We start from the raw sequence: 23,170 nt of genomic DNA, 5'->3' as shown, positions 1-23,170 counted from the left end.
TTTTTCGTTGCAGCAAATGGAGGTCAGCGTATACAATTATGCGGATGACCTCCAACTTGTTTTCAATCTGTCTTCTTCCTCTGCTTCCATCTCAAACTTCCAGTCTATTATGATTTTCATCCGGGACTGGATGAACTACAACCACTTGAAACTTAACCCGGATAAGACCGAGCTGGTGTTGACGGGTGGTTGCTCCAGTCCCTGGTATTCACTTTTTTGGCCCCCTTCCCTAGGCTCTCCCCCGGTCCCTTCTACCTCAGTTAAAACTTTAGGTATCAAACTTAATTCTCAGCTCACTCTTCACTCCCAGGTTAGTTCTGTGGTGTCCTCTTCTTTCCTGTCACTACGCACCATCCGCAAGGCATCCCGCTTTTTTTCCTTCGATGCCTTGAAATTGATCATCTTGGCAATGGTTATTTCCCGCCTGGATTATGGCAACGCCCTATATGCAGGTATACCTGCATATAGTTTAAGGCGCTTGCAGCTGATCCAGAACTAGGCGGCACGGTTGGTGTTCAATCTTCCAAAATCCCACCACGTAACACCCCTTCTCAAATCCTTACACTGGCTCCCTGTCCGTGAACGCGTCCAGTTTAAGCTTGCTTTTATCATCTTTCAAGCACGACTGGGCGCGGCCCCGGCCTTTATTACATCTGAGATCGTTCCCTATGTTCCAACTAGGGAACTACGCTCATCCACGCAATCCCTGTTGTCAGTCTCCCGTTTCCGGAGGAAGAAATGGGGAGGATCGAAGTTTGTGACCCTTGCCCCAGTCCTGTGGAATTCCCTGCCTTTAGAGCTTAGATCTCTAACTCTTTACCCTCAATTCCGGAAAAAACTCAAAGCCCATTTATTTGCTAAATCTTTTAACTAGATCACTTGCTGTTTCTGTTTTTTTCCTATTCTTTTCTGTTACTCCTACTCTGGGGATCTGTCTGTTGCAGCGCCATGAAACCGCTGGTGAAAGTGCGCTATATAAATATTTTTAAACTCAAACTCAAACACCCAACCCCATCCACGACCAGAGTGACACACACACACCAAATGTACTCCACTCATGGACTACAAACTAACCCTATGCACAATCCAATTTCTCAGCACACACTACTAAACCACGTCTTTATACCGTTCTATCCCAGCTACCACACATTTCTACCATCACCTGCGAACAGTACATAACTCTATCCTACACAACTAACCAATCCACTCATCACTAACTGTAGGTAAGTAGGAACTGCTTCTTATGGTTACCCCCACATTTTGCTGATTGCAACCACTGTTTTTGACTAGTCTGGCTGGGATCCTGCTAATGGCTGGGATCCTGCTAATCAGGACCCCAGCCTATCTGCTTTTTCCTCCTAAACTGTAAAACACGTACTAGGTACACTCCAGATTGGACACAGGGGTACCCTTATCAGTCCCTAGTATATGGTACACATGTACCCAGTGCATTGCATAGGTACCCCAGAGGCCTCCCACGGGCTGCAGCATGTATTATGCCAACCATGAGAGTCCATGCAAAATGCAACTACAGGTCTGACATTGCAGCCTATGTAAGCTGGTGCTTCACCACTTATGAAAGATATAGGTTTACTATATCTATAAGTCGCTACACTTAAAACCTATCAGTCACCCCTATTTCAGGCCTTATCAATCCTGAAGGCAGGGTGCTGGGTTTTATGTTAGAGGGCGCCCCTGCATGAGCAGGGCCCCTTCAAATAATAAATGGGTGGCGATACTAGGAACTTCATTCCCACCTGATATGTGGAGGTTCTGCTGTGCCCTGACAGGCCGCTTAACTGCAAACTCAACCTCCGCATCATCCATTTTAAATACTTGCACCAGTTATACTATACACCGCTGCAATTGAAGCGCTTTGGTCTGCGGGAGAATGCCTGCTTTGTTCGGTGAGGGCAGGGGGATGCAGAGTTTCTGCATCTTGCATGGCATTGTACAGGAATCTATCAATTCTGGACCAAGGTCACAACTCTGCTTATTAATGTGGTCTCTGAATCCGTGATGTGTACTCATGATGTCTGCCTGCTGGGCTGGGTAAAGAACCTCAAACCCTGCAACCATATTTTAGTCGCTGTCTCGACCTTGCTTGCTAAACGGGCGGTGGCACAATGCTGGGGGTCTAAAACTACTGCTACTCTGAAAAAGTGGATCCGGGACTTACTCTACTGTAAAATACAACTTGAAATATATGCAGAGGAACTGCCCGAGTCTTCACGCCCTAAAGATTTCTGGGCAACCCTGATTTGCAATAGATACTGTAATGGGGCTGGGTGGGTGCACTGCCTCAGTGCCAGAAAGTCTGCACGAGAAGCACATTTAGTGTCCCTGTGCCTAGTCCAGTTCAAACCAGTTCTGAGAGTCGTTGGCTCAGGCTCTGGCACGAAACTGGACAAGGACATGGGAGTATCTCCCCACTGTCTAGACCCTCTCCTGGGAGGGTCCTCTGAATCTGTCCAACCCTCTCACGTGGGTAACAAAGGGCTTACCTGGCTGTAGGACCCTAGATTCGACGTGGACAAGATTCTGAACCAGAAACCACTGAACTTCGACCGTCTGGACACTCTGCACTTTGCTGGACTTCGACTGAGCCCGACTTCGTCTCCCTCTCCGTCCAAAGCATCGTCGGTGCCCATGCACCATACCTGTGGAGCATCAAAGACTACAGAAGTATCTCCCTTGGAGTGAAGGAGTCACTCCCCTGCATTCACAGGCATGTAACACAATTAACCGGTTTGCTGATCCTGAGCTCCTGCGGACTCCGAAGGCTCCAGCAACACAGGAGGTGGGTTCCCAAGTTCCCTGAGGTCGAGCTGCCCTCTTACCGAGTTTGAGGCCAGTATCCCTCGTGGGGACCGCATAACCCATACCCCTGTGCACCGCGTTCATTTGCAAGTGCATATGCTTGTTGGCGTTCACCAAATTTGTGCATTGGGGTGACAGCCCCAACCTCTGTGCACATTTCCTACCAAGGACTTCGGCCTCCTCGCACTCTGTGCCCTGGGATCTGAGGTTTTGTGAAACTGCCTGAGGTCCCCTTGCGACTCCTGTGCCTCCGGCATGTGGGTCCTCTTGAGGGTCAACACTGCTTTATTTGGGCTCCCCTGGTTGCTCCAGGCTTGCCCTGACTTCCCTTGCTGTGGTGAGTGTCCTGGTCCTTGTTGGGCCAGACCCTAACCAATCTTGACCATCTTCGTGGGTTGCCGTTGCCAAGGCTTGTTGGTGTTCCCGCCGGACTCTGACCCCTCAGCACTCGACATCCGGGACAGCTCACATCTGGCTCCTGGTCGTCCTCAACGTCTCCTGGTCCCTGCAGCTGACGAATCAAAAACCCCCTCATCGAGCGGCAAACAAGATGGCTGCTTAAGCTCCCACCTCCGTCGACCTCTGTATCCCGCCACAAGATCCTGTACATTATCCTGATTTTGCGCCCAGCCCCTGCGTGAATGAACTGTTCCTCACTCCGATGGTGAAATCCAAAACTTTTTATCGGCTGGTTTCACGAAGTTACATCGAGCTGAGGGTTGTGGCCTGTTCCAGCGGTGAAGCCGGGGCCTCCAGTATCTCCAAGGCCAGGCTGTAGTGCAACAACAGCGGCAGAGAGACCCAGGCAGGGTCCGGTCAATCGTAGTGGAGGTTTCTTTTGCGCCCGATTTTGGCGGCGATTGTTCTCTTTGCTCAGCATTGATGGAGAGGTGACCCTGCTTGCTACTACCTGTGCGTGGGGGTCCCCGCCCCGCGGACTCGGTGTTGGCTCCCCGCCTGGTTTTGGCGGGTCGGGACCCCGGCCTGCGGCGTTAAGCCGGGTGAATGCGGCTGTAGAGAACGACGGGTCACCGTCCACGCTTGCCCTTTCGCGATCTTGTGTGCTCCCACCCGGAGATGCCGGATTCACCCGGGGGGGGTGATTGTGATTGGTATTGGGCGTGAGGCTATGGATCAAACGGTGTCTGAGCTATCGCTGAGGTCAATATTGGCAGAACTTTGGGCGTTTCACTCACAGGTGGATGTGTTATTGACTAAAATGGATGCGAGCCTATCCGAGATGCTACTTGTGGTACCGGACCCTGCCTTGCTGTTGGAACTGCAATCTGCAGCCGTTCAAGCCGCGGCCATTTTGACTCTGAGCAAGGACCCCGTGATGGACCGAGTATTGGAACCATCGGATGATGCCTTAGAAGACGGTGTCCCCGCGGTTGTGAGTGTACCACTACACCTTCCTTCATTATTGACTGTGTTGTAGACTCTTCTCTCATCTTGTGGTCGTCTCCTCCCTCCTCGGAGATGTTACGGCCCTGTGGCAAAAAACTTTGGGACTGCCCAGCTAAGAGAGGGAGACTTTCGGTGCCTGAAGCTCTCGTGGACTTACTGGCTACAAGTGGTAACGGATTGACTCTCGATGACTTCCTTCTCCTTCCTTCTCCAATATGACTAGTTTGTGTGCTTTTGGGTCTCGCTGGGGAGGGTTCGTGTGCTGGCTCGTAAGGGTCAAGGTTGAGATCAATTAAATCGGGACGGTTTGGAATGGCTATTATGGACACTCGATCTGCAATTGTTTGACTTAAGGGGCTGGGCGGTATGTCACGATGCCCTCTAGTTTCTTTATAAGGGTCGCGCTATATCCGTCTTGTTGTGATAGGGGGTGTCGGTTTCTGGAGGGGGGACTAAGGGGCGGGGAGCACGTACGAATATGCCCTCCTCCATTCTTCTTTCTCCTTCCTTTAGGGTTTTAGTTACTTGGGGCGACAGGCACGCTGCTAGTGAGGTTAGGCTGTAGCCATCGGCAGGGGTGCAGGGTGGGGGGTTGGAGGTTTTTTTTTATTTTGCCTTTTTTATTTTCTATGGCCTTTTTCTCCTTTCCCTTTCTTCCTTTAGGATCAGTATGGTTTGTGATTTATTCTGATTTCACTGTGTCCTGGCACTTAGTGCCCATGCTTCTTACGTTAGTCAGACTTTCGGGTGTGCAGGCCCTGAGAACTGGCGCTCACGAAAATGTATATCGTATTGCTGTTTACTCTGATTCATAAGTATTGGCGCCAGAGTTCCACATATGGCTGTTTCTAGATGGATATCCTGTTTCTGGGCTTGTCCCCCGTATCCTCCTGTTTAATTGTGTGGCACCTGATCCGTTCATTTAGATAATATAAAATAAAACCTTTATTATATCCTGTGTCCTATTCACGCGTTCTAATACAAGTTCTATCCTGAATCGTTACCGGACCTAAGGGTCGTCGGCTGATGAGCTATGTTGTACCGCAATATAATGTGTTCTACTTCTGTATAGCGGCCGGCCCCTGCGGTTGTAGGCCCATACTTGTATTTTAAGAATGCTCTAATAAAGGTTTTTCAAAAAAACCCTCATCTCATCAGACGCACCCGACATCGGTGTGCATTCGTCTCCCGAGCCCCTGGTCACTCCTGAATGACCCAAACTCTGTCCCCTCTGCTTTCAGGTTCCTTCCATCAAGAATCCACTTGTGGATTCCACTGGACATTCTTCTTCCTTCCAGCAGTGGCATTTCCTTGAAGTCTCCCATTGAGAACGACAACGGTTTCCGACACCACTTCAGCCCTAGGCACCCAGCTTCCCTGGGATAGGTAACTCTGGTACTACGGTATCCACGGCTCTCCAACATTCTAAGTTCCAAAGGGTTTCTTCGTAATCCACTGGGAAGGGTCCTTAATCTTTAAAACTTCAACCGCGACTCTCCCATAGAGTTGTACGGAGCACGCGTCTTCCGTGGGGTTACTACGTACTTAACTTTGGGTTGTTCCTTGGGGTTGTGCGATTCTACACCTCCTAGACATTGTCTTGACTCAAGTCGTGGTTCTTATATCACTATTTTAGTATATGGTTTGGTCTTCCCCTGGAGCCCACTGCGTAATGAGCTACTTATGATTATTTAGTTGCTAAAGTATTGCGTGCTGTGTGTTATATCCTCAAATAGAGGATACTAGAGAGTGTTACATTAATAAATACATATTTTTATAACTACTGTGTGGTTTACCTTTCATTCAACCAAGACTATAAAGTTGCATTCTGGTGAAACAAGCTGCTTAACATTCCTTCAAGACTAAGCCCAACGGCTGCTCTCCACAGCTACCACTTGGAAAGCTTTCCAAGGTTATCTTTAACCTAATTACTATAAGGGTTGTTTGGACTGGAGCACGGTGCCCACTTTAACTAGTGGACAGCATATACCAGACCAACTTCTCACCTTGGTGTGCAGCCGTTGGGATTCACCCCTGCATTATTTTACCACATACATCTTTGTATTGATTAACTGGAAACCACAAGTACTAGGTACATATAATACTAGCTCGGATAAGTAAGTTCTACTGAACTTGGGGTTGAGTAGTCAAGGGTTTAGCACACCTTTCCCCAACCTAAGAGAGTTTAGTTTCCCATTAGGCTAGGTAGGTGCACACACCACACACTTAGTATGTCTACTAAAGAAGAAACCAGTGGCTCTCTGCCATCTAGATACCGTGAGCTTTCATTCCAGGAATTGAAAGCCCCGTGTGCCTCTAGAAAGCTGAAGACAGGGCGAGCAGCCAACACTCAACGCCTGACTGAGGTGTTACTCATAAATGGCCTTAGGAAGACCCCTGGGTCAGATGAGCTGGAGAGAGTGGGTGGGACAAGGAATGAGGACATGTCAGGACACCTTTTATGACTTAGGCTCAAACCCAGCAGGAGGAACCTGAAGGTTCCCACCTGGACTATTCAGATATTCCAGAGGATCAGGGAGATGGCGCAGGGGAGCCAATCTTCACCCCTCCAGGAAGAGTGAAGAGTTTACCAAGGATATCTAGATCCCCATCGGCAGAATCTGATTGCTCCGGGCACTCAGTAGAGACCTCTGTCTCTTGCAGAAGCTAAAGGGACCACTCTTTAGATAGGGAATACCAGTTACTTGAGCTTGAGAAAGCTAGGTTTAGAGTCAGGCAAGAGCAACTGCCCTTGACAAAAAAGTCCCTGGAAGTCCAGAGAGCTAGAAAAAAGTTGGGACTAGAGTCCCATGGTGGCAGCAACAGTGTCCCTAGAGTTAAGAAACATTCATTTGACAACAGGAACCTGAGCAAGATTGTCCCTCTCTACCATGTTGGGGATGACATCCACAAAAGGAGACCTGCTTTAGAGAGGGCATGTAAAGTACAGAGGGTCCCTCAAGAGAAGTGGGCAGCTATCTCGTGGCTCTCCTTTGCTGACAATAGAGATAAGCCCCTCCCTGTTAGACAAGAAGATGCTGACAACTATTAAATTCTGACGAGTGCTCTCATTGATCGGTTTGGCTTAACCACTGAGCAATACAAGATTAAGTTCAGAGACACCCAGAAGGCTCAGACTCAGGCCTGGGTAGACTTTGTGCACAGTGCTATTAAGGCTCTGTAAGGCTGGTTGCTTGGCAGCATGATTTTGTAGGATTGTATAATAAATTATGAGGGAGCAGATACTTCATTATTGTCAAAGTCCGTTATTGCATCAGTACCTGGTTGACTCAGATTTGACTTCTCCCCAATGGTGGTGACCAAAAGAAGCAAGATTCTAAGTCTCCGGATGGGGGTTTGGAGAAGGGTAAAGATCAAAAGTCTTCCTTGGGGCCCCATAAACCTAAATCTGGGGGGGGAGGAGGGGGGGGGTCACAGTCTTACAAAGGTAAAGGCAAAAAGAAACCTTGGTGCTATTTATGTAAAGAAAAGACCCATTGGACAAAAGATGTAAATTGTCCAAAATCCAAGGATTCTACTACCACTGCCCCTAAGGCAACTTCGCCCCCTAGCACAGGTACAAGTGGTGGTGCAGGGAACAAGGGAATAGTAGGGTTAACCTTGGGCTCCGAGGTGAGTTCTGGCTTAGCCAGAACTCCGGCTCAGGCTGTACTTGTCTGTGATGGTGGCAAGCCCGTCTGCGCCCATCCGCACCTGGCCAGGGGCCAGGACCCCTGCTAGTCGCAGCACGGACCTCCGAGACTCACTAACCTATTCCAGAGAGGTCCTCACTGAGCTCAACAGGCATGTCCCAAGCAACCATGCAGAATGCTTTAAAGCTTCTCAACATCAAAGGAACATTCACATGCTTAAAATGCAAATGGTGCAGCCTAGCACACATAGAATCCACACCCGAAACGGTGAATAATAACTGCCTAAGAACCAAATGCCTATAGCTCAATGCTAGATCCTTCCCCACACACTCCTTGGAGATCTGGGACATTATTAATGAAATGAACCCCGACTTAGTGTTTATAACTGAAACCTGGCTAGATGAGAACAACTGCCCTGATATAGCCAACACACTCCCCCCGAAAATATGGACGGACAACTCCCTTGTCTCCTTTTCATTTGCTCAGCCTGAGTTAACCGCTAGACCTTCTCTACCTGCGCCCGATTTCTACAGACCTTGGAAACTGGTAACTCCAGAATCATTTAAACTCCACAGGCCAAAAAACACCAACCTAGAACACCTAGGTCACAGCTTTCCAAACTTTTCATGCTGGTGACACGCCATTCTGGAAAATAAAATATCGGGACACGGTAACGCGAGCGAGCCCGAACCACCCAAGGCGCTTGCCAAGGCCGAGCCTACTGAGTTTGTCAATGCTTGTTTCAATGGCATTCAATCAAGATAGATTGCTGTTGTTTGGCACAAAACCATTTATTTTTCAGCACATGAGTAGGAAGAAACTGAAAATACCTCCACGTCGCACCAAAACTCTTATGGCACCAAGCAAATGAAGCAAATCATCATGACCCTCTTTAGAAGATATCTCTTGTCTCTTCTACAGATCTATCCATTCATCCTACCATTTACCTGCTGATGTCCACCATTTAATCTTTACATTCTTTCATCTATTCTGTCTTTCATCCATCATTCCGTTTTTCACCATTCCGTCTGTCCACCTTTCATATACAGACCTATCCATCCAACTCAAAACCTATTCATTTATCCTTTCACTCATCCATCTCTTTATCCACCCTTTTGCTCATTCATCAATCCTTTCGCTCGTCTGTTCAACAACCCTTTCACTCCTTTATTCCATCCGCCCTTTCATTACATCACCCTTTCACTCAATCCCTCCTTTCACTCATTCATCCTCCATCCCTTTCATTCATCCTCCCTCTTATTCATCCTTCCAATCCTTCATGTATCCACCCATCATCCGCCCTTTTATCCAATCATCCACCCTCTTTCACCCAGCAATCCATGCTTTCACCCATCCATCCATCTATACTTCCACCCTTGCTCACTCATCCATCCACACACTCACCCAATGAAAATACCCCCACTTCGACCCAAAGCTCTTATGGCACAATGTAAATTAAGCAAATCATCATGACCCTACCCAGAAGATAGCTTGTCTCTTCCATAGATCTACCCATTCATTCTTTCATCCTACCATTTACCTGCTGATGGCCGCGATTTAACCTTTACATTGTGTCGTCTGCTCAGTCTTTCATCCATCATTCAGTTTTCACCATTCCGTCTGTCTATCCTTCATATCCAAACCATCCATCCATCTCCAAACCTATCCATTCATCCTTTCACTCATCCATCTCTTTATCCACTCTTTTGCTCATCTATCCATCAACCCTTTCACTCCTTTATTCCATCCACCCTTTCACTCATCCATCATCCACCCTTTCATCCACCCTCCCTCCATTTCATTCATCCATCCAATGTTTCACTTATCCACCCATCATCCGCCCTTTTATCCAATCATCCACCCAGCCATCCATGCTTTCACTCATCCATCCATCTATTCATTCATCCATCCATCCATACACCCTTGTTCACTCATCCATCCATAACATTTACACTATCAATACAACTTTCACTGCCTCATCAGGTTCTACTTGAAAGTTGTGACTCGTATCATGCCCTTTTTTTTACTACTCCCTCGGAAACCTCTGTCATCTGACACTTGTTGGAACAAATGTGCAGGATAGTGTGACTGTGATGACACCACAGGGCCTGGCCGGAACCTGCTCTGTCAAGCACTGCGTGGTGTGAGCACCCGACAATTATTCCAATGAGCCCGGCTGAATGGCTCAGCTGGGGCTCAGATCAGGGCTGCAGAAGCGGTGCCTTGTCTGGCAGACACACATTCCACTCCGGCTCACCAGCACAGCCAATGGGCTTGAGTTGCGATTAGGTCTGTGCAATCTCTTCTCGGGAGGTGAGCAATGCTTCCCTTATCTGTCTAATGAATCTCTTTACGAATGCATCGGGGAGGGGCAGAGAGGTGTCTGTTGGTGACTAGGAATGTGGGAGGCTGTCTGTAGTGCAAATATCGCTCATTCTCCTCATAAATCTGCCCTCATAAATCTGATAGCGCGACACACCTACGCATCGGGCGCGACACAGTAATGTGTCGCGCCACACAGTTTGGAAAGCTGTGACCTAGGTACTCCCCTCACCAACAAAGGCGCTCTGAATCTAGACATGGAGATCACCTACACCTTGAACTTATGGGCCCCCTTAATCAAATCTAAATCCATAAAAAGAACTACCTCTGAAAAATGGTATACCCCAGAAATCAAAACACTTAAAAAATAAATGCAAAATCAAGGAACACACCTGGAGAATGTCCCGACTAGATGCTGAAAAGTTAATCTACAAAACTGTTCTCAAAACTTACACAATCAAGCCATAAAAAAGGCAAAAAGGACACACTATGCACAAAGAATCAACGAAAATAGCAACTCAATCAAAGAGCTATATAAAATCGTAAAAGCCCTATTATAGATGCTGTATTCCTGGCTCACGCCCGCATTAGGTCGTATTTGGACCTCTAACACTCTGATTGTTCCTCAATACTGTTTGGTGTTATTTCTATTATACTATCGCCTTACTATAAGCGAGATCTACTTGATACAGAGATCTATTAGCTACTTTTTTATCTACCTTAAATTGATTACGAATTTCACGATAGTTCACAACTTGATTTTAAGAAGCCCTTATGAATTTACAAATAAAATAAGTCCTTTTGACGATTGCCCGTCCTTTAGGCAAATATGAAGCAACAGCTTATTTTGGAAACCCCAGGGAACAAGGACGCAGTACCTATAGGATTTATTCAAGAATCTTTTATCCAAGGACGATCGCTTCCAGAATATCCATTCTAAACAGTTATTCTGATATCTTGCTTCTCCTAAATTCATATTCATGCCCTGACGAAGTTCCCATGGCACTAAGGGAACGAAACGCGTTGGCTGTGCCCGTGCTCACAGACAACTAATATTTTAAATAAAGAAGAGACATTCACAAAATATTCTTTGTTCCATTGACTTCATTAGAGTGCACCTTCCTTTTTGGTTTTTGTATACTGTTGTAATTTTCACATCCCTGAACAGCGGATGTTGGAAGTGGTTGCACCATCTGATATTGAGAACATACGGAACCATTGTGCTTGACCTAGGTCTGCTGTTTTTGTGCTTTTGTGATTTATAAAATCGTAAAAGAACTGTGCAAACCTGCGTGCATGTCCCAAAGGCATTATCGACCTCAAAGTGCAGAGGCACTCTCCCCATGAGGACAGAACACTGTCCAGTGGTAGCAGGCTGTCTCAGGCCAGTTAGTGACGCCCCTAAGGATTGGTAGATTTTAGGGGACCCCTCTAAGGGGTTCTCTAAGTGCAATGTTTAATAAATCGGACACTGCATCAGCGCAGGTTTATTATGCTGAGATGTTTGGTACCAAATATCCCATATTTCAGTGCATCCTTCATGGAGCTGTGGCACTTGTAATGACAAACGTCCAGCCAATGTACTTACTATAGAACTTTCCTGGTCACTTGCAATATCTTGGAATCGACAAGGATATTGTAGGGGCATATCTGCTCATGTAGAAATGCCCTCACAGGAGATATCCCTAAAGTAGCGTACGCTATAAGGCCTGCTAGAGGGGTGTCTTACCTGCATCTCGGACAGTCCTTACGGGCATCGCATACAGGGATGTGTGCCATGTCGACTCTTCAGTTTTGTCTGCACCAAGACACACAGCTGCAGTGGCAGTATGTATGTATGTATGTATGTATGTATGTATGTATGTATGTATGTGCTTGGTGAGGGGTCCCTTAGGGTGGCATCATTTGTGCTGTAGCCTTTAGAGACCCTCTTTAACAACAAGGCCCTTGGTACCAGAGGTATCTTTTACCAGGGACTTATGGAGTGCCAATCGTGGAAATGACAGGTACACTTTAGGGAAGGAGATCTGGCTCAGGGGACCTGGTTGGCAGGGACCCTGTGCACTTCCAGTCAAATTCTGCATACGCAGTTTCAATTATTTTGGGTGGTTCATTCACCTGTTCTAATGGAGAGAACTCCCGTAGGCGTTGGCGGATTGACACTGATGCTGCTTCCACTTTAATGGTAGCTAGTATTATGGCGGATACCTGGTTGTAGTTATTTATTAACTTCATCCCTAAGTTTAGGGCAAGTTCTGCTCCGTACTCATTTTGTATTTGTCTTAATACATCTGGTGTTATTGCTAATGAAGGAATACCATGAGTTCTGGTGTATTTGGCAGCAAAGACTGTACCCCTAGAAGCGCAATCCTATAACTGTGGTGTTATCCCCATGGGCAAGCTGATTGTTAACATTCTGTGTTTTTCAAATGCTGTTGTATTTGGGAATACTGCTTCTAACTGGGTTATTTTCTGAGCTACCCAGAAAGGAATTTGTTCAGGTTTTGTGGGCACTTAGCCCATTACCGTGTGTAATGTTTGTGGAGTAATTTTAGTACCTGTGCTCTGTGTAGGAGCTGCATTAGGTGTAATTACAGTAGTTTGGACCGCTAGTGTCCTCAGGACGAAGAGTGTCATGTTTCTGTAAAGTTTTATCAACTCTTTGAGTTGAACAAGCAGTTCATCACGTGGCATTGTGTCGATGTCTGGATGTGGTGCATAGGCCGCTAATATCGCCATGTTGCTCCTGGTCTTCCTAAAGGACCAAGCCTTGCTCTTGTAGTAACGTGGGGTACGGCGCCATTAAACCAGAAAAAATTATTCCTGGTAGGTAAGCGGAATCTCAATCACCGCAAACGGAGTGTAGACCGCTGAAACTTCTTCATGTGTGTAATAATGAAACGTTTCTGTTACGGAATTCGCTGCTGGGAATATAACCTATGAGTAGAATACCTCTGTCTGGAATGCCTCTATCATGAATATTACTACACCTCCTTTGGGTGGTAACCCATTTTTGAGTAGTTTAACTGTCATAGTATGCTTTACATTGGGAGCAATCTGTATTGCATTGACATCGTCTTCTTCAGACTGATTAAGTGCCTGGGTTATTGGGGTTAAGGCTGCTTCTTACACATCGTGTTTAAGACACAGAATAACTGTCGAAGGAATTTTAAGGTACGGTTTTATGCACAATTTAGGTAAATTCCTTCAAGCTTGATTAAACAACAACCAATACATAGGATATCTTGCCTACTCAGCTGCGGCGGAGTTTTGTGCCCACCCACTCCACGACTCTAGTTTTTGTAAGTAGGGGTCTCTGGGAATAACCCCAACTGAGCTACTCAGATTCTACCGTTAAATAGGTACCAAACGTTGGTGGCGCCATTTAGTGTAGTTCCTACAGTACCCTTCATGCAGGACCTGCGCTGTTTTTGGATAACATATACTGTGGATCTGGCGGCAGACTGCCTCTGTACACCCCAGCCGAGTATGTTAGCCTATTTTTGCATTAGCTTGCTCACAGTGCCACTAGAATCTCCTTTTAACAGAGAGATTAGTTTTTGGCAACCTCAGAACCCAACATTCTTTGACCTACAGAGGCACATTCATATTTGTTTGCAACGACAAAGAAACCTTTATTGCAGCTTGTGTCAACTGAAGAGATAAAACCCCTGGGCGTGTTTAATTAACTACTGACAAACATGAACGATCAAAAACATAAGTTTCTGGTAAACCATCAAGCACCCAATCAGAATCAGCCGCCTTTCACACCTAGGAATTCTTGAGGCTTTGGAGAGGGTGAATTGCACGTGGTATAAGAGGAACACCACATCGACTCAAAGCTCACTTCTCAGGGATGTACTGAAATGCCAGCCTCATAGCACACTTAGCCAGCTCTTCACCTCCTCCTCCTCAAACTGTTGACCAGCTATCAGGGCAAATGAGCCTGCAGCAAAGCATCGCTGGCTTGGTTCCACACCGACCAGGCAAGGTGGTCAACTCCATACTCATCCAAGTCAGCAAGCACCCTGGTCGAGCCAGTCCTAACCCCACATGAATGTTCCCCATCACAACTATTTTAATGGTACAAAGTTATGTTTCTGCCAAATGACTGGGTCAAACAGTGAAAGGTGTTACTAGGAAGTGCTGGAAGAGAAAACATTACGTTTATCAATATTTCTGAGTGCCACAGTACACAGGAGCATTATTTCTCTACAGCAGCAAATCATGTATGTGCCCTGTAGAAAGCACGTTTGAATGAAACATGGAAGGCATTGCAGCCAAAGATCTGTGCAACATCATAGCAGAGTGCAAGATAACTTGTGTTATTTTTCCAGCAGAACGAAATGCCATTCCTAATGTGTACGTCATTTTAAAGACAAACCCAGGAAAATGTATGGTCAGTGTTGTTCTTCTGCCTGTTAAAAGACTATCACCATTAATGTGCCAGGAAATAAAATACTATGAGAAATCCTACTTGTTGGCAGGGTGTTGCCTGCCCCTATATTGCAGGTTACTTCCAACATAATCTGATTTATACATACATACTGCAGGGTGCTGCCAGCTACTGGGTCTGCACACAGCAGACTGGAGCCACTCAGGAAGGAGGTAAGCTCTTCATTTCATCTTAAGCCCATAGGTTACATTCACATCCTGATGGGTCCAGAGAACGTTATCCTCGCTCTAACTGCACCGAGCAGATGGACTTAGCCCATCATAGACTTTGTTGTGTGCTGGGTGATGCTAGGCATCATATTATCGTTGGCGGGAGGATGAAGCTCTGATAGGAGCTATTACAAGAAGAGCAGAGAAACAGGACCACAGATCGCCACAGAGCGATAACTGCCCAGAAGCTGAAGAAAGAACTCTGGAACAGCAAACCTCCTACACCCTGGAGATTTTCCAGGATAAGCAAATGATGGTAATGAAATGCAAACTGCAGCATTAAGGTCACACACCTCAAAATCTTTCCCTTTAAAACAAAGATAACAGCCGTCAATAAAAAACTAACCAAAAAGCAACAAAACTAGAAAATGCATTTCCAAATGCTGCAAAAGAGAAACAGTTAATACAAATGAACAATATTAAACTTTGTTGGTACCTTATTAATGTGCTTGCTTCTGGCTTCACTCCATCTGCAGCAATAACGCTGTGAAAGGAGAAATTACTGCTATGAGTCTCAGAGGCTTCAGTATTACTGGTCTCAGTCACGAAGACTGCGATGTCGGAAGATAACGTTCTCTTATTTGGCTTTATAGTTCCACCAGTCACGCCATCGCTTTTAGAAGACACGCTACTGTCAGCAGCATCATAACTTCAGGCAGATCAGCAAAGAAGATATCACCACTCACATTGGGTGAACAGACTCATCTCTGCTACATACATCCACTCTGTTTTCAAATTTGCTTGTGGCTGTCAAAATACAAAGAGCTGCAATATATTCGCCACACTTTCCTGACTACCTTGTTTTAAAAAGTTGTGAGATTCAAGCGCGATTATTGGTTCGTCTGTAAGCTGAAGTTTTTTAGATGTTCTATTGCCACACAATACTCGTCCCATATTCCAATTTGTCCACATGGTGCATCAACCCTGGTAGGTTATCAACGGCCTGTTTTGCAGATAATTTTAGATAGTTTCTGTTAGAAACTGAATTATTATTTGTGGTAGATGAGGAACAATCACAACCGTTGTCAGAGTGAACTTTCAAAGCCATTCAATTAACCTAGGATCAACCCCTGGTACTTAAGCACCGTACAGGCAGGCTTAACTTAAGGTAATATGTAAAATATTTAACCAAAAAATTAAAAGTCAAAATACAAAACAATAAAAAACCCAAACCGAAATAGAAAAATAAAGTAAAGTGTATTGAACAAAATGACACTAAAATGACAAAATCCAATAAGGAGAATGAGATATGAACTGTAACGCTGTAGGCTCCGGACATGCATCTATATGCTCTTTGTGCGCAAGCTCAATTCTTGCACTTCTGGGCATACCCGACGCCTTATCAACCACATGTGGCGATAGAGCAAGACTCATTGGCACCCACGCCCCTGGCGGTGGCTCTTTACCAAAAACACGTTCGCCCCACGACGGTTGTTGACTCCGCTAATACTTTACGCTGGGCGTGGCGCGCACAGCAAAGGCGAGCCCTGGGAGGCGCTCAAGTTTGCACCTTCGCTGATCTATACCCAGACGGCGTGTTCCGAGATCCACAGGTGGAGGAGGGGGAGAGGGCACCTCCATTTCAGGAGTTATTCCTTTACCATCAACTGAAAGTGGCATGCCGCTTCCTTTGGGAGGGTTTTCCCGACGCACCCCCCACATTTAACGCCTTGCAAAATATACTGGCTCGCGCCTCCCCCAAAAACCTAGTGACATGTTTGTACAATGAGCTGCAGGACCAATCCCCCATTATACAGCCTAAGTCTGTGTTACTTTGGAATGAGGAGCTTGATCCCCCTCTAACTGAGGACCAGTGGTCGTTTTGTTTCAAAAAGCTACTCGAACTCTCCCCAATTATAAATTACGCCTCATACACTTCAAATTTTTACATAGATACTATAGAACCCCGATCAGCCTTTACCGCATGCACCTGCGAGATGATGCCAAATGTTGGAGATGCGGTTTTGACAATGCTACCTTTCTGCACATAGCATGGCACTGCCCTAGGATTGCTGGCTTCTGGCAAGAAATATTCGAGGCGGTGAATCAAATTGTTGGCAGGACCGATGACCCTTCCCTGCATTTAGGACTGCTGGGTTTGTTAAGCGATACTACACCTAAACGGAGAAAGCTACATGCCATGCTTCTGCTGTATGCTAGGAGACAAATTGCGCTTAAATGGGGTATGCGAAAGATACCCACATTTTCCGACTGGCTATCAGATGTCACCTATGGGCATACACAGTTAGGTATCTATTGGGAGACTATGCCCGCTGCGTCTCGACCCCGGGACATATGGGAGCCGTTTATTCAGTGGGCTTCGGCTAGAGCGAGTTCCCCCGCTTTGGACGGGGTGGCACCTGTGCAAGAAACTGTGATGGGAATGCCCACTTAGATTGTGACAACCAGGATACTCCAATGCGCTGTCCCCGAGGGGTTGGTACCTCTCCCTGCTTATTGACATGGGGCGGGTTTAAATGCTCACGAGCCTATTGACGTTGTGTTATGATATGTCCCCCGTATGGAGGCATTCAATGTGGTACTCTGCTTGATTTTATTGTGAATCCTATTGTATTTGAAAGCCCTGAATCAATTATACGCTGCTCATACCTGGTAATGAACGATACCAATTGCGATTCTCCTATTAACATGACCAGAGAATCTGGATTTCATTAAAGACGGAGGCTAACATTATGCATTAATCTTTTAATGCAGCTCACACACAGCCGCTTACATCACAAAGACTAGAATAAGAACAAAGTGACATCATATTATCCATAAAAGGCATGTGCCAGGGAAGATCAGCCTCTTTTAGATGCCTCGAACGACAAGTCAAACGAAGAATACATCTTAAAACTTGAAGGAAGTATTGTCGAAACTTGGAAAATCCTTGGAGATTCATCAATTCGAATTGTCTGGAAGAAAATAAAGCAAATCAAGAAAGGCACAAAGTAACCTTCAGAAGAAGCAATTAGAAAAGCATAACATAAGGTTAAAAGGGCATGAAACATTGAAAACATTGTAAACCAAATCAATCCTCAATTTCCCTCCAGGGAGGGACGGGAGGGATAATGTTAGCCTCCGTGTCTTTAATGAAATCCAGATTCTCTGGTCATGTTAATAGGAGAATCGCAATTTAATTACAAGACAGGAGGCTACATTATGCATGTTGGTAGCTTTGAATCACAACGTCAGAAACATGTTCAATTGGTTTACAATAATGATGGGCAAAGGTAGAGGCATTAGACCAATCAGCAGCCTTAAGGATAGCATCCAACTTACCACCCGACCAGTATGACTTGCTGGCCATTGCGCTTCTTAGTGAATGAGCTTGAAATTTTGAAAGGTCAATACCAGCGAAGTTCATAGCCAATTTAACCCACCTTGCGATAGAGCAGGATGAGATGGGTTTAAAAGGTTTGACATAGGAAACAAGAATTTGATTTGCATCAGGGGGTCGAAGATTAGACATCCTGAAGTCGTATTCCTTCATACAATCAACCACACAGAGTTTTTCGCAAAAATCAAAACGTGGATAGAAGATAAAGTCAGACATAGTTTTAGTTCTCCTAAAAATTTCAAATTTAACACCAAACATGTCATAACATCTATTAGAGATGTCCAGAGCTTTAACATCTGAAACTCTGCGACAAGAGACTAAACAAAGAAGAGAGGCAAGTTTAATTGAAAGACATTTTCTGTTAAGAAGGGAGTTATCAGGCCAGGAGCAAAAAAGGTCAAGCAATAGTTTAACATCCCAAACAGATTGATATTTAGGCATAGGGGGCCTTTTAAGTCTGATACTTTTAAGGACTCTAGAAATAATAACGTTCTTACCTACCGTCTTACCGTTGACAATAGAGTGACCTGCGGAAATAGCAGACCTATAACAGTTAATGGATCTATAGGAGGGACCACTGTCGAAAAGTTCCACTAGGAAATTGACTATATTAACGATAGGAGCTTCCACGGGATCCAAGTCCCTTACCAAGCACCAACTAGACCATTTTTTCCAGTTGTTATTATATCTGTAGTGTGTTCCAGGTGCCCAGGATTCTCCGAGGAGTGTAAGAGCAGATGACGAAATTCCAGACAATTGATTAGATTGCCTGACACTTTCCAAGCAAGGAGGTTCAGGTTCCCTGAAAGAACCAGGTGGTGATCTTCTCCGTTTGCGTTTAGGAGGAGTCCTTGAGAAGCCGGGATTAGGAGGGGAATGTCGCACGAAAGTTCCAAAGCTGTGGGGAACCCATGCCTGAGACGGCCAGAAAGGGGTTATCAGCACTGTTCCTGTCTCACTTTCTGTAGAACCCTTTGGATCATAGCAAAGGGGGGAAAGGCATAGGGTCGGAGAGGAGCCCAAGGTTGGAGGAAAGCGTTGACAGCTAGAGCACCCGGGTCTGGCATCCAGCTGAAATACTGTGGAAGCTGGGAAGTCAAACGGCTTGCAAAAAGGTCCACATCGAAAGGACCCCAATAGTGGACCAGGGAATTGAAAATGGTCGGATTGAGTTTCCAATCGCTGAAATCTACTAGGAACCTCGAGTTCCAATCTGCTGAGAGGTTGGATTTTCCGGGGAGGTACTCTGCCCTCAGGGAAATCTTGTGTTCCAAACAGAACATCCAAAGTTTCCTGGCCAGATCCGATAGGTCGGCAGATTTCGTACCGCCGAGACGGTTGATATACGAGACTGCGGAAATGTTGTCCATCTTCAGGAGAACGGATCTGCCCTGAAGAGATTGTCTGAAGCTCTTCAAGGCGTAGAGACCGGCCGTCATTCTAAGAAATTTATATGGTGGGAAGATTCCGAAGGGGTCCATACACCACCAGTGTCCTGGTCGAGGAGACGGGCACGCCAACCATGAAGGCTGGCGTCTGACTCTAGAACGAAGTCTGGAGTTGAACCAAAGATAGCTCTTTCATTCCAGGCGTCCAAATTGTCCAGCCACCAAGAAAGTTCCAGTCTGGCTTCTTCGTCCAGAGAGACTTGGTCTCCGTACCAAAGTCCGGATCTGAGAGCTTTGGCTTTTACTATCTGAAGAGCACGGTAGTTCAGGGGGCCAGGGAAGATAGCTTGGATCGAGGAAGAAAGGAGACCAAGGAGTCTGGCCAGCTCTCTGAGGGATAAAGAGTGATGTTTGAGGACAAATCTGATCTCTTTCCGAATTTTGGCAATCTTCTTTTTGGGGAGTAAGAGAAGACACCTGGATGTGTCCACAGTGAAGCCAAGGAACTCCAGAGATTTGGAGGGTAAAAGGATTGATTTTTCCCTGTTTATAATGAACCCAAGGCTTTCTATGAGGTTCATGGAGGTTTGTAGATCTTCTAGAATCTGAGAGTGAGATTGGGACATTATCAGTATGTCGTCTAGATAGATGATGAGACGAATACCCCTGGCTCTTAGGATGGAGACTATCGTTCTCATGATTTTGGTGAAACACCAAGGGGCGGATGAAAGACCAAAAGGGAGGGCCTGAAATTGAAAAAGGCGATTGTCCTAAATGAACTGGAGAAAGGACTGATGTTCTATTGCCATGGGAATGGTAAAATAGGCGTCTTTTAAGTACAATTTGACTAGCCAATCTCCTTGGAGTAGAAGGTCCCTGAGCAGATGGATGCCTTCCATCTTGAAATGACGGTAGACGAGGTACTTGTTTACCTCTCGGAGGTTTATCACTGGGCGCCAACCCTTGTCTTTCTTTTCGACTAGGAAAAGGGTGCTTACAAAATTCTTTTGAGACCAATGAACCTCTATTATTGCGCCCTTCTTTAACATAGAGAAAAACTCTTCTTTGACGATTTCTAGATGTTCTGAAAAGAGAATCAGAGGATTGGGAGTGGTAAATTGGAAAGGAATCTCTGTGAAGTCTATTTTGAAGCCCTGAACTGTTTCTAGAACCCACGGGTCTTGCATCAAGGATTCCCAGACATGAATGAAATGTTTGAGTCTGCCCCCGACCTTTGGAGGGGAAGAAGAAAGAAGTACACTTACTTGAGGTGGTGTTGTTGGAAGCACCACAAGCGGGGAAGCCTCTTACGCGTGAACCTCTCCCTCTTTGTGGGAAGTACTGTCTGGTGTTGGAGGGGTAGAAGCCTCTACCTCTACCGGATGAACCGCTTCCTCTTCCGTAGGTGAAAGGCCGGAAATTCCCTCGGCCGGAAGAACGGCCTCTTCCACCGGCCTGGGGCTTTGTCTAAAGCTGTAAATGTTGCCACATATTTGCCGAGAGATTTGATCATATCTTGTCCGAAGAGGAGGCCATTAGGCTTAGATGATGGCTCCTTTTCAGCAAGATCCCCGAGTTTCGGGTTGATTCTGATGAGAACGGATTTCCTCCTTTCAATATTGAGGGAGGAGTTAGCATTACCAAGGAGTACAATGGCTCTCTGACTCCAACCTTTTATTAGGTTAATGTCCAGGGGTGTGTTGGAAATATGTGATTCCTCAGCAAGGTCGAGGATCCTGGTAAGGGGGCCTAGAAGGTCAAGAAGATGATCTTGACAGGCTTTAAGGGCTCTTTCCAGGCCTTTTCTTGGATCCTTGCCTAGTTTAAACAGGAACTTAATTAAGTCCGGGTCTAAGTTGGGAGTTTGACAGACTTTACCCTCTATGAATGGACGGGGGCACTCAGACCTCATGGTGTTGCGCGATTCTCTTTCAAGAGAGTTTCTCAGCCATTTGGTGACAAATTTAGCTATGTGATCGTGAGGGTACCACTTTTTACTGTTAGGGTGGGAGATGTTTTCTGGGGAGAACATTTCCCCACCAAGAGGGTCAAGGATCGCGTCCTTTGACGAGGGGGAGGAATGCGCCTCTGAGAGAGCATTAAGGTCCCAGTCATCAGTGTCTTGCTCGTCAAGATCCAAGACAAATTCATTGTCAGGATCCAGGAAGAATTCATCTTCCTATGAGCTGGAATTGACACGAGCACTGACAATAGTTGCGTCGCTGACGGCGCTCATCAAATTCGTCCCGCTAGGAACACTAAAGCCATGCGTGCCGCAAGGGGCAACCTTACCTTTTGGGGCACTTGGGCCTCCCATGTCTTTTGAGGTGCTTGGACCTCCCATCTCAACTGAGGTAACGCGACCTCCATCAGTGCTTAGGCAGGGTTTATTTTTTTTGGTAGCCTTAGAGTGTTCAGCTTCTAGATCGGAAGTGTTTTCATCAAGTAAGAGGGACCTTTTATTAGACATAACCTCACGGAATGTATTTAGCATACAGGTCCTCATTTTCCTTTGAAGGAAGGATTTAAAATTATCACTGTTAGGATTGGGGGAGCTTGCCATAGCGTCATCTGATTCTAAATCAGACATGGCAGGTAAGTAAAATAACAAGGTGTAAGGGGGTTATTTCTTATTATTAAATAAATTAAATAATTATTATTAGAATGAGGATAAATCTTAAAGGATAAGGTAGTTTGATTATGGATATAAGTGGAGTTAGGTAATAAATCACCTCTCCCTTTTTTTTTTTAAATTTATTTTTTATATCAAGAACCTAAGGTAAATTAAAGTCGGGTAATATTAGCTAAACTAAGACCTAAGGTAAACTATATATCGATTTGAGAGCTAAGCTAAACTAAATATCAATTTTGAGGACTCGAGGCAAGGAACAGCTGTTTGGCAGGAGCGCAGTCGGTAAAGCCTTGAAACGGCAACCGATGCGCTCGAGCTGTAAGAAATTGAGACCGAGGAATGGACCCTGGCAGATACACAGCGTTGCGTTGCTGTTGACAAGGGCCATTCCTCGAATTGAGATTGATGAGGGCGAGATGTCGGGCTTCGCAGGCTTGGCCAGACGTGAGGCGATATACCACTGGGAACGCAGGTGACAGTCGACAGGGAACCTCAGAAGGGGAGGAGGTAGGAGAGTGTGCGCGATGCGCAGAAGGGGAAAAGGGTGCGCGACGCGCAGTTAATCGAGGAGAGACCTACTACGATGGGTAAAGGATCGACAACCATAAATTGGAAGTCGAGGGAGGGTGGGGGAGGGGATCGCAGGGAGTCACAGCGATCGAGAAAGGGGTGGGGAGCGAGTCACACCACAAATTCAGGTTGAAAGGTGCCATAGTACTAAATAACAATTAAGCATGTTCAACAATAAAGCAGTATAAGAATATAAGTACATTATATCAAAATATAGGCACCATATGAGAATACAAAGGTAATCTGGCATAAACAGTAGTAAGGATTGAAGAGGAGTTACTTATCTGTTGTGAGCCGCATTTAAAAGAGGCTGATCTTCCCTGGCACATGCCTTTTATGGATACTATGATGTCACTTTGTTCTTATTCTAATC

General features: G+C 45.9%; 1 long non-coding RNA gene across 1 annotated transcript in view; it reads right to left on the bottom strand.

Moving 5' to 3' along the window:
• LOC147737753 (uncharacterized) overlaps positions 1 to 23,170 on the bottom strand; it is an 88,518-nt gene that overhangs the window by 41,904 nt on the left and 23,444 nt on the right. Inside the window, exon 2 of the long non-coding RNA XR_015300939.1 lies at positions 15,304 to 15,351. This is a non-coding gene — a long non-coding RNA (uncharacterized LOC147737753). The remainder of the gene's footprint in view (positions 1 to 15,303; positions 15,352 to 23,170) is intronic.

Source organism: Lissotriton vulgaris, chromosome 1_1, assembly GCF_964263255.1.
Source record: "Lissotriton vulgaris chromosome 1_1, aLisVul1.2, whole genome shotgun sequence".
NCBI classification, from domain to species: Eukaryota; Metazoa; Chordata; class Amphibia; order Caudata; family Salamandridae; genus Lissotriton; species Lissotriton vulgaris.
Note: the sequence above shows the minus strand (reverse complement) of the source record. Positions and strands in the feature narration are given on the sequence as shown.